At 39.9% G+C, this 13076-nt stretch overlaps 1 pseudogene; it reads right to left on the bottom strand.

Annotated features, from left to right (window-relative positions):
- Positions 1–1601: 1601 nt before the first annotated feature.
- LOC149919484 (uncharacterized) lies at positions 1602–8758 on the bottom strand (annotated as a pseudogene).
- Between the last annotated feature and the right edge of the window lie 4318 nt (positions 8759–13076).

The following is a 13076-nucleotide window of genomic DNA, read 5'->3' as shown; positions in this document are numbered from 1 at the left end:
TGTACAGTGATCCAACAGGAGAAGCTAGGAAAAGGTCATTCTACTATGTTTCATTTTTCACGACTGAGTGGGTAAGAAATGGGTAGACTAGAAATTGTGAGTATCAGAATAGCTAACCAGAAATTACCTTCTGAATCTGAAAACCTTTTGATTAAAAGTACTGTGTCCATGATCTTCTTCTATCTATGCTATCTATGCTTTCAAAAAAAATTCATTTTGTATTTAGCCAGGGATATATTCCAATATAAATTACTTCTAGTGAAGAATGTGCTCTGCTTTGTTAAGCTAAACTTGATGTAAATCTGTCACAGGTTTAACATGCCTGTATGGTTGATTTGCTTGTTAGTTTTGACAATTTATTTTTTTTCTCTTTTTTAATGAAGGTTATACATAACTTGTATATGCCTGAAAGGATGTGCTGAAGCTATGTCTGTGAGTGTGAAAGATGAAATTTGAATTTCTGAATAGTGTTCACACAATTTTGTAAAGAAGAAAAGCATTTACTGCTCAGCTTAGATTTTGTTTCAGAAAAATCCCTAGCCAGCAAAGCTTTCAGCTTGACTTTCCTCTCTCTTGCTCTGTCAGAATTATTGCTCTCATATTAAAGATTTCTGACTTTCAGTAGGGCAATACTCAATATTAAAGTTTGGGACCCAGTTTGGAACACCAGAATGCTATAATTGCTCACCTCAAAGATAAATTATGAAATAGTTAATTAATAGTTAATAGTTAAAATAGGTAATTGATATTTGATCTTTGCAAGTAGTGAACTTTGAGATGAAATTTTTAATACAGCAGTTTGGAGAAAAAAGAGAAATAAAAACTGCAGAGGATGTATATATATATATGTGTGTACATTTACAGGCATGGACAAATTGTATCTCTCCCTTATAATCCTAAAAATGTTCAAAATGTTTCTTTACATGATTCTGGTTGCTCTTCAAGAAGGAAGTCTTAAAGGTGCAGGAGCTGGCTGTCCCCCTGAACCGTAAAATGGGCCAGCGGGGAAGAAGATCAGCGTGGATGAATAGGGAGCTATTCTTGAGGCTCTGGGAGAAAAAGAGACTACCTCCTGTGGACAGGTGACTCAGAAAGAATACAGAGAAGTTGTTAGGATGTGTAGAGAGAAAATCAGAAAGGTAAAAGCCCAGCTTGAACTCAACCTGGCCACTGGGGTTAAAAGGAACAAGAAACCCTTTTACAAATACATCAACGGTAAGAGGAGGACTCAGGAGAATCTTCATTCTTTACTGGATGAGACTGGGACTGTGACCACTGAGGATAAGGAAAAGGCAGATTCTGAATGCCTTCTTTATATCTGTCTTTAAAGGTCACACCAATTATCCTCAGGGCACTCCACTCTCTGACCTGGCAGTCTCAGCTGGAGTGCAGACAAAACCCCCCACGATTTGGGAGGACGGAGTCAGAGACCTATTATTCCAACTGGACTGTCATAAGTCCATGGGGCTGGCTGGGATTCACCCAAGAGTGCTGAGGAAACTGGTGGAGGTGATAGCCGAGCCACTTTCCATTATCTATCAGTGCTCCTTGTTGACTGGTGAGGTCCCAGAAGACTGGAGCCTTGCCAATGTGACTCCCATCTATAAGAAGGGTTGTAAGGAAGATCCGGGGAACTACAGGCCTGCTAGCCTGACCTCGGTGCCAGGGAAGGTTATGGATTGGATTGTCTTGAAGGAGATCACGCAGCATGTGCGGGACAACCAGGGGAACAGGCCTAGCCAGCATGAGTTCACAAAGGGCAGATCCTGCTTGACTAGCCTGATCTCCTTCTATGATCCAGTAACCCGTCTGGTAGACAAGGCAAAGGCTGTTGATGTAGTCTACCTAGACTTCAGCAAAGCCTGTGACGCTGTTTCCCACAGCATTCCCCTGCAGAAGCTGGCAGCCCGTGGCTTGGACGGGTACACTCTTGGCTGGATAAGGAACTGGCTGGAAGGCTGGGCCCAGAGAGTGGTAGTGAATGGAGCTAAATCCAGCTGGCGACCTGTCACGAATGGTGTTCCCCAGGGGTCGGTGCTGGGACCTGTCCTCTTCAATATCTTTCTTGATGATCTGCATGAGAGCAGTGAGTGCACCTTCAGTAAGTTTGCAGATGACACCATGTTGGCTGGAAGTGTTGATCTGCCTGGGGGTAGCGAGGCCCTGCAGAGGGATCTGGACAGGCTGGATAGCTGGGCTGAAGCCAATGGGATGAAGTTCAACAAGGCCAAGTGCCAGGTCCTGCACTTTGGTCGCAACAACCCCAGGCAATGCTACAGGCTTGGGGCAGAGTGGCTGGAAGACTGTGTAGAGGAAATGAACCTGGGGGTATTGCTTGATTGATGCTTGGCTGAATGTGAGCCAGCAGTGTGCCCAGGTGGCCAAGAAGGCCAATGGCATCCTGGCTTGCATCAGAAATGGTGTTGCCAGCAGGAACAGGGAAGTGATTGTCCCCCTGTACTGAACACTGGTGAGGCCACACCTCGAGTACTGTGTCCAGTTTCGGACTCCTCACTGCAAGAAAGACATTGAGGCCCTGGAGTGAGTTCAAAGAAGGGTGACAAAGCTGGCGCAGGGTCTGGAGCACTGGCCTTATGAGGAGCAGCTGAAGGAGCTGGGATTGTTCAGTCTGGAGAAGAGAAGGCTCAGGGGAGACCTTATTGCTCTCTATAACTACCTGAAGGAAGGTTGTAGTGTGTTGCGGGTTGGCCACTTATCTCATGTAACTAGTGATAGAACTAGAGGGAATGACTTCAAGCTGCATCAGGGGAGATTTAGGCTGAACGTTTGGAAATACTTTTCTGAAAGAGTGGTCAGGCACTTGAATGGGCTGCCCAGGGAAGTGGTGGAGTCACTGACCCTGGAGGTGTTCAAGAAATGTTTGGATACTGTGCTGAGGGATATGATTTAGTGAGAACTATTGGTGATAGGTGGACAGTTGGACTAGATGATCTTGAAGGTCTTTTCCAACCTTGGTGTTTCTGTGATTCAGTGATTCTTTGATTCTTCAAAGGCATGTTCATATTTCTTCTCTTTTCAGAACTGTGCAAAAGTATGCATATATACATTAAAATATATATGAATAGAAGAAATATACACGTTTCTATAAACAATATATATATATAGTATATGTCCCAAAAGAATGATACAGAAAGTAGATGTTATCACTCTTGATAAATTCAGTAGTTTTGCTTCTTAAAAACTTTTCGTACCCTTGTACATAACAGAAAAAAAGCTATGACTTCCAGCCAAGCTTGCTTCAGGGTTATCAATACAGTAAAGTTTGACCTTGTTGCACAGGAAATACATTCTAAATTAGAGCTTGCTCATGATACTTCACAAGCCATATATCAATTCACATTCTTGTACATGGAGAGACAAGGAGAAGGAAGGAAAGGGAGGGAAAACAGCATGAAAGAGAAGATATTTTTTGTATGAATGACATTAGTTGTGTATTCTTTAGTTGTGCATGAGATCACTTTGCACAGTGCTATCATTATGACAGCATTTAGACATTCTCTTCTGCCTTCCAAAAGAGTTATTTGCCTCTTGCCAACTACCACAGGCATATGCAAACGGAATTGAACATCCAGTTATTCTTGACTGAAAGTCAAGGCCGTGTAGGAATTATCAGAAAGCTCATTGTACTCAACATTGCTAGCAGGTTTCTCCAGTACAAAATGTTACCACAAGACACTTTTCTGACTAGTCACTCTTGGATATTATGAAAGAAGTTGTAATATCCCTGTAGTCTTTATTTAGCAGTGTTTAGAGTGTTTATTTGTTCTGGTTCTTTGTTCAAGTCCAGCTGTTGACAGTAAATAAATTACTCTCTACCTAGTAAATTGCTGCACTCTTCTGATGTTTTGGGAGCAGGAAAATAAAGTGATAAATTTATAGCTCTAAGAGATTTATTAATAAATATTCTCTCAATTTCTCCATTTCATTCAAACCTTTTTTTTTCTGCTTTCTTCTTGTTCTTCTTGTTCATTTTTATCTTCTTCCTTTTTTTTTTTTTTTTTTTTTTTTTTTTTTTAATCTATTTACTCAGAGGTTTAATTACATATTTGGTGAAGCTTTTATGTGGAAGCAAACCACAACAAAGCAGTCTTTTTAAATATTATGATCAGCTTTATAAATAATGTGAAGATGAACACTATAACAAAAGTTTGAGAACTCCCTTCTTCTGAGAAAAGAAGATATTTAAAGTCTCTGCCCTGCATATTCATATTTATCATTGGAAGAATGGATGAATAGAAGAAGCTTTTTTCTTTTTTTTTCCCCTGTCATGCCTCTAGGTTTAATGTTTGCCAGAAAAACTGAGGGGGTCACTGGGACTATGGCATTTTTTCTACTTGTTCTTTTTTAAAGAAAAATTGGGAAAAATTATAGTTTTCCTAAATGAATCAGGCAATAGCATTTAGTAAATTTCTTTTTCTTTTTATATTCAAACCAAGATAAGCAGCAACTAAAATGCTTATCCTCTCTGACAATGTCTGAGTTCACAAGGGAAATAAATTATGTCACTATGAACCAATTCCTAAGTGAGATAAAACTTCTTGACTAATATTCAGCTACTTAAAATTCAGTTTACTGAGATGTTTTATGATCACAAAGCATACAGCTTGGCAGCAAGACTGCCCAGAGGACAACTACATTAACTTTTATTCTAATTTGTGTTTGGGGGAGTAGTTAAAAAAAGATTCGTCTTTCCTTTCAGGCTTAGTGTTCAATATGTTATTTCACAATATTTAAAAATCCCTGTTTGAAATAAAAAATGGCAGGGATGAGTTGAATTAATGTATTATCTATTTCCATCATCATTTATAGCTACTAATTAGCAACATGATTTTCTCCTTTTGACTCTGCGAGTCTCTGTGAGATTGAAGATCAATTCTTTCTATCCAGTGAAAATTTAAAAAAAAACACCATATTGATTTCTACAATTTTCACTATAAGACAAAATAAAAACTTTCTTCTCCTTTAGGAAGATTGGAATAAATTGAAAATGAGAAGTCAGCCTAAGAGCTTCACTACAGTTCCAAATCAGATTTACTGTTCATTTTTTTATGTCAGTGAGATGCACCACGATAAATTGATGTCTGTTTTCTCTCTTTTCACTGCTTTGCTGTTTGCTTTGTGCTGCTGTAAGCAATGTACAAATCAAGCAGTAAAAATCAGTCTTTCTTCTTCTTCTTGGGCATTTCTTGGTTACTGTGTATTTTTGTTCTCTCCTGTCTTGTCTTCATTCTTGTTTTTCTTCGTTCCTACCATCTTCACTGATGCCAAACAGTTTCTCTGTGTCTTTAATTCAATTATAACACCTCATAAAGTCCAGCTGTAAAGATCCAGACTTAAAGATCCAGTCAACCTGGTGTACTGTTGGTTTTGATAGGATTTGAAAAAATTTCTATAACAAAATCCAGCCATTTAAAAGTAATGATAAAAACCTCCCAGAACTGTGCTAGAACTGCTTCCCTTTCTGGAGGGAAAAAAATGAATGCTGCATATGTTCAGTAAGGTTTTGCAAGATAAATGTTAAAAAAGAGTGTTTAAATGAATTTGGCCTAGAGGAATGGATGCTTGAAAGTGGTGGGTGAGTTGGCAGGATTGGAATACATTTGTGTTACTATGAAAGTATCCAGCTAAGAATTTCCAGAAATTTATTGTGATAATGTGCACTTCTGGAAGGAAAGAAAGATACTTTGGATATCTGGACAAGTGAACAAATAAATGCATATTCGTCTAACTAGGATTTAAAATTAAAATTTAAGTGTAAGTAAGGATTTGTTTCAACAAATATAACAACAGAGACTGTAACGTGAATATTCTATTCTGCAGTGTCTCCTGTATGAAGAAAGGCTGAGTAACATGGATTCCTTCAGCCTGGGGAAAAGAAGACTGAGATGGGATCTGATAAATGTTTATAAATATCTTAAGAGAAGTGAGAGGCAAATGGATGGGATAAGACAAGGCCTAAAGTAATGAGCTAAAATTTTGACATAGGAAGTTCCATACTAATATGCAGAACTTGTTTACAGTAAGTGCTCCAGGGAGCACAGGAACAGATTGCCCAGAGAGATTTTGGAGTCTCCTTCTACGGAGGTCTTCAAGACCCATCTGGATGTCTACCTGCATGATCTATTGTAGGGTACAGGGGAGGGATTGGATTGAAGATCTCTTGAAGTCCCTTCCAACTCAATTCTGTGATTCTGTGATTCTGTATCTACCCTGGCTCTGTCTCATCACTGGTATTTATCATATTAAATCTGATCATGTTAAAAAGATTACATCTCTACTACTAGTTGAAAACAAGGAATTATATATAAGAAATATTCTCCAAGGCACTCAAGATGTGGCAGAATACAATTTATGTATTTATTGATTTTTCTTCAGTGTATCTTCATTCTATAGTACTAGTCCATCACTTAGGCATTTTCTTATTCATCCTTAAAATTCCTGAAGTTGAGTTTGGTGCAAATGAGAACTATTTGAATTTAAAACACAAATCTATGGAGAGTTTGCAGTCAGAAGCTGGGAATTGTTGAAAACTTTCTATCTGTTTCCATACCCCTTTACATTACTTTCATGTGACACAACCAAAATCTCAACATGATATTTCAACTGCTCAGACTTTCTAGGTCTGGTGTGTAGCATTGCTTTACTTCAGTTTAACACAGTGGTAAAAAAATATATATACTGTTTATACACAGTAAGACTGGGACACATCAGTAAATATCACTGATAATTAAAAGTGACATTTTCCTATCTTCTTGTCTAGCTCTTAATAAAAGTGAATAAGGCTGAAAACTGTTGACAACACTGATAATATTATCCATACTAGTGTGAAAAGATCTGCATTACTTCAATGCAAGTTAATGTAGTTTAACTAATTGTATTGAAGGAAATATTGATATCCATGTCACCAAGCCTGATGCTTAAATGCATCACCTAAATGAAGTTTTACTTCATTAAAAACTGAATAAAGGCCTTGAATTAAATAAATAAATAAATAAAGGAAATATGTCAAAAAATGAGGGTTTCCAAAGTCCAACCTGCTGACTAGGCTTTTTCTTGGAGAATTTGAAAGAGGGCTTAGTTACAGATGATTTTAAATATTCTTCATAATAATTTACATGATTCCATGATAGATTGCAAAAATAACTCTTCTAGACTGATTTGAAATCAGATATGTTCTTAGGTTTCATGTTGAAGTAGGCTTAAATTCTCAAGACAGGCTTGAATCTACTTCAGTTCAATGTTTACTGGAGACTGTCTGTGGTCTCCAGTACTGGATTTTGTTTATCCAAATATATTTTAGTACTTTTAAAAACTTAAATTATTGCATTTAAATATCATGAAAATCTAAAGTACATATTTAAGAAAGGTGAAATGAAATTCTCTTTTGGTACCTTAATCTCCTTATTGTCTATAGATGGGGTTCAGATCACTTATTTGTGCAAGGTAATTAGCAACCTAAAAACCAGTTAAGTGAACTGACTCTCGAGCTGAGCATCTAAAATCTTTTTAAATAGTTTATCTCAGGCATTCTCGCATTCTACTTTTCATGTTCACTGAAATTTTATTAAACGTTTATTAATCTCTACATGTAGGAGGTGCAGCCTGGTAATGGTATAAAGTTGGACATTCTATTCAGCTGCTAGATGCACTCCTCCTGTTCAGAAATCACCTTTTAGTTATGTGAATAATTGTTTTCAAGGAGGTTGTCTTTTTGTACTCGTTAATTGGGAGGTATTTGCCAGTATTTTAGACCTTATATTTGAGAGTACTGAGGAACAGAAACCCAGCTGTAAGACGTCCAGGCTAAATTGAAAATCTTTCTACCCAAAACCTGACAAGGGGTTTGTCATAAACAGCATGACAGACTAATCCTCACAAAGAAGAAATTGAAAAAAATATTATAAAATTTCCTTAAATCCTAATGTGTTTATTTGAATACCTCAAGATAAAACTGATAGTTACTGTCAGCAGTCCTGCAAAGACAGGGCACAAAGGCTTTTTTAGCTCAGGGGGTCTGAACAGAAGCTGTTTGCAGTCTGGATTAAAGCTGAAATGGTAAAAAGGCTTAACACAACTACTGCAGCTAACTATTGTAATGTCTCACCTCTGTCAAAATTGTGGAATGTTGGAGCACTTCCATAGACTGATGTTACATGTTTTCATGGTGATATGCTAGCTTGAATGGACCGTAGAGAGGTTATGCCATGCTCTGGCTAAGTCTGAATGACCTGGGGGATCTGCTCTGTGATCTTTACACAAAGAGGTTCATCAGGAAATGAATTTAGACAGTGACATAGATAAAAGCTTGCAGGCAGCACTGAGTGTATTGCAGCATCCAGATCAGAAGCAGAATTTTTTCCAAGTACTCTTATAGAAAGAATGATGGCACAGGTCTGCCTAGGGATCCATTGTGTTGCGTGCATTGACTGTGGAAGTAAATATATACTTTCAAGGAAAAATTACAAAACAAAACAATTGAAAAACCAACAAACAACAAAACAACCAGATAAACAAAATGAAGAGATAAAGAGACAGTGAAAGAAAAGGGAAATACAGAACTGTCTGCAGTGGCCAGCTGGATAGGGAATTTACAGAGCATGCTCTGATGAGCGATCTCTCCACATTTTTCACAAAAGTCTGGACAGGCTCCCTCATGAAGAATCCCTTTCTTGTTCCTTTTGTATTCTTGTTCCTTCTCACCATACTGCTGGTGCTGGTTGGATTGTGGTTTGGTCATGACTATTTTCCACTATGCTATTCATTAAGCCCTCTTTTCCTGTAGTATGAAAAAAAATCACAGAATCACAGAATCACAGAATTGCCAGGGTTGGAAGGGACCTCAAGGATCATGAATCTCCAACCCCCCTGCCACACGCAGGGCCACCAACCATTCCACCTAATGCTAGACCAGACTGCCCAGGGCCCCATCCAATCTGGCCTTGAACACCTCCAGGGACGGGGCATCCACAACCTCCCTGGGCAGCCTGTTCCAGTACCTCACCACTCTCTCTGCAAAGAATTTCCCCCTGACGTCCAACCTAAATCTCCCTTCCCTCAGCTTAAAACCATTTCCCCTTGTCCTGCTGTCACTCACCCTTTCAAAGAATTGATTTCCCTCCTGTTTGTAGGCTCCCTTTAGGTACTGAAAGGCTGCAATGAGGTCACCCTGCAGCCTTCTTTTCTCCAGGCTGAACAAGCCCAGCTCCCTCAGCCTGTCCTCATAGGGGAGGTGCTCCAGTCCCCTGATCATCTTCGTGGCCCTCCTCTGGACCCTCTCCAACAGCTCCCTGTCTTTCTTGTATTGGGGACTCCAGACTTACTGCCAGTAATGTGTTCCTCACCTCTTTTTTTTTTTTTCTGGAGTGAATCAAACCTTTGGAATGAATTGAATGAAACATGTGACTCTTGTACTGGGGGCTCCAGACCTGGACACAGTATTCCAGATGGGGCCTCACGAGAGCAGAGTAGAGGGGAATAATCACCTCTCTGTCCCTGCTGGCCACCCCTCTTTTGATGGAGCCCAGGATACCATTTGACTTCTGAGCCGCAAGGGCACACTGCTGGCTCATGTTAAGTTTTTCGTCTATCAAGACCCCCTCATAGAATCATCAGGGATGGAAAAGACCTCTATGATCATCTAGTTCAACTATCAGTCCATCACCACCATGCCCAGTAAACCATTTCCCTAATTGTCACATTTTGCCTTTTATTGAAAACCTCCAAGGACAGTGACTCCACCACCTCCCTGGACAGCCGGTGCCAATACCTCACCACTCTTTCTGAGAAATTTTTCCTGATATCCAATCTGAATCTCCCCTAGCACAACTTAAGGCTGCTACCTCTCATCCTATCACTAGTTACCTGGGAAAAGAGGCTGGTCCCCACCTTGTCACAAACTCAGGTCGTTGTAGAGAGCAACAAGGTTTCCCCGAAGTCTTCTCTTCTCCAGACTAAACAATCCCAGTTCCCTCAGCTACTCTTCATAAAATCTGTGCTCCATGCTCCTCACCAGCTTTGCTGCCCTTCTTTGGACATGCTCCAGGCCCTCAACGTCTTTCTTGTACTGAGAGGCCCAAAACTGAACACAGTACTTTATGTGTGTCCTCACTAGTGCCGAATACAGAGGAATGACTACTTCCCTAGTCCTGCTGACTACATTATTTCTAACACAAAACATGATGCCATTGGCCTTCTTGGCCATGTAAGCACACTGCTGGTTCATGTTCAGCTGGCTGTCAATTAGCATCCCCAGATTCTTTCTCATTGTGCTTTCCAGTCACTCTTCCCCAAGCCTGTAGCTGTGCATGAGGCAATTTTAGAAGACTGAGTTCCAAGACAGGACATGAAAACAGTCATGACTGGAGCTCCCAGTCATAGTTACGGGTTTCTCTTGTCAGTTTGGAAATATTTTTGGATTTTACATGAAGACATAAATAAAATCACTGCACCTTGTCAACAGTGCGTGAAGACATGGCAAATAAGAGAAAGGGAAATTTACCACCTAAAGTGGACAGAAAATTTAAAAGCAAGTAGTTCTTGTGTACTGAAAGGCATGGCTTGGCAGCATACTACATCTAAAAACCAGCCACTGAGTCTATTGTGTCAACATCAGTTCCTCCACACTTGTTTTTGGCTATGCTTTAAAACCACTGGTAAGATAAAATAGATTGATAGGATATTGGACAGTATGCGTTTATAAATTTTACTTACAAAAAATACAAGTATATCACAAATAATTTTCAAAATCACATAGAAGAAGTACTTGCCTCCTTTCTTCCAAGGAAAATAGAGACATTTTTCAGACAATGAGTAATGCTTCAATAGATGAAGAATATTTTCCTTGCCATTTTGGAAAAAAGTGACCATGGAATTGTCGAATTCTCTATTCTTGGAGATGTCAAAAGAGTGACCAGCAAAACTACTTTCTTGAACTTCCAGAGGGTGGACTTTGATCTGTTCAGGATACTTGTAGCACGGGTCCCTTGGGAGTCACTTCTTAAGGGTAAAGGGGTCCAGGAGACCTGGACGCTCTTCAAGATGGAAATCTTAAAGGCACAAGAACAGGCTGTCCCTGAGTGCTGTAAGATGAGCCATAGGGGAAGACAACCAATGTGGATGAGTCAGGAACTACTGTTGAGACTCTGAAAGAAAAAGAGAGTCTATTTCCTCTGGAAGAAGGGACAGGCTACTTGGGGAGATTACAAGGAAGTAGCTAAGGTATGAAGGGAGGAAGTTAGGAAGGCAAAAGCCCAACTTGAACTCAGATTGGCCACTGAAGTAAAAGAGAATAAAAAATCCTTTTATAAATATATCAATGGTAAAAGAATAACCAAGGAAAATTTTCATCCTGTACTTGATGCAGCAGGAAATGTGGCTACTGAGGATAAGGAGAAGGCTGATGTCCTCAATGCCTTCTTTATATCTGCCTTTAATAGCCAGACTAGTTATCCTCCGGGCATTTTACACCCTGATCTGGAAATCTGGGATACTACTCAGAATATACCCCAGCGATTCAGGTGGAGACAGTTAGAGAGCTCCTCCTCCATCTGGACTGTCACAAGTCCATGGGACTGGATGGCCTACAACCTTGGGTGCTGAGGGAGCTGGTGGGGGTGATTGCTGAGCCGCTCTCAGTCATCTACCAGTTAACTGGAGAGGTCTCAGAGGACTGGAGGCTTGCTGATGTGACTTCCATCTACAAGAAGGGCTGTAAGGAGGATCTGGGGAGATCATATTGCCCAGAGCCCCATCAAGCCTGATCTTGAATATCTCCAGGGACAGGTCGTCCACCACCTCTCTGAGCAACCTGTTCAGTGCTTTACTACCCTGATTGTAAAAACCATTTTCCTTACATCCAGTCTAAATCTAACCTCTTTTAGAGGTTTCTTTGAAACCATTTCCCTTATCACAAGAGACTCTGATAAAGAATCTGTCCCCTTCCTTTAGATACATAAAGGCTGCTATTAGATCAGCTTGGATCCTTCTCTTCTCCATGCTGAACAGCCCCAGCTTTCTCAGCCTGTCCTCGTAGGACAGGTGTTCCATCCCTTGTATCATTTTTTCTGGCCCATCTCTGGATGCTCTCATATCTCCTGAGGTCCACATTTGGATGCCATACTCCAGGTGAGGTCTCACCAGTGCAGAGCAGTGAGGATCACCTCCCTCAGCTTGCTGGCTGCACTCCTTTTGGTACAGCCCAGGACACAGTTGGTTTTCTGGGCTGCAAGGGCACATTGCTTCCTCATGTTCAGCTTCCCATCCACTAGTACCCCCAAGCCCTTTTCAGCAGGGCTGTGCTCTATCCTTTTGAAGCTGGATTAAAAACAAACAAACACAGATTTCACATTTCACTGAAAAATACCAAACCCTTTCTGGGTCATAAGAAAAAGAATCATGCAATGGGTATGTGCAGAAATAAAGAGAAGGTAAAAATTTCTGGAGATTTTGTCCTGAAGGGAAATACAGGCTTGACAGAGTTTATAACTGATCTGAACATAAAGGCTTTATTAACTTAACAACAACAACAAAAGGTTTTAAAATGTTTACCTATTTTCCCCCCAGATTTTATTAGAAGGAACACTTTAATAGTTCCCTCGGGTAACTGGTAGTCATTGCTCAACATAAACAACTGATGAGTTGTAGATTTTACTAGCTGTAGATGTGCTGGATGTGATAAACCAATTTCTCTTTCCTGTGATGAAATTTTTCTGTTTTTCTGGATAAATACTCTTTTTTTTTTTTCTTTTGAATTTCAATGTTTTCTGTTGTGTGCGTTAGTTACACACATTCTTTTAGGACTGTGTTCAAGCCAGATATTTGATGCAATATTCCTGGCTATATTTCTGTATGGGATTCACTTGTATCCCAGTTGTATTGATTTTTCACCTGCATTTCTTTGAATGGTCAGTAACAGCTTTAACAGAGGATTACAACCTGGGGTGACTGAGCGTGCCGTTCAGTGCCATCTTCTGAACCATTCAGGTCCCACAGTTACCTTTAGACTGTTACAAATTGAATACTGTTTCTTCTGTGAAGCCTGAGGCAAAATTCTAAAG

The sequence above is a fragment of the Phasianus colchicus genome, chromosome 1, assembly GCF_987193195.1.
Source record: "Phasianus colchicus chromosome 1, bPhaCol1.hap1.1, whole genome shotgun sequence".
Classification (NCBI taxonomy): Eukaryota; Metazoa; Chordata; class Aves; order Galliformes; family Phasianidae; genus Phasianus; species Phasianus colchicus.
The sequence above is the reverse complement of the archived record's forward strand: the minus strand, read 5'-3'. Positions and strand labels throughout refer to the sequence as shown.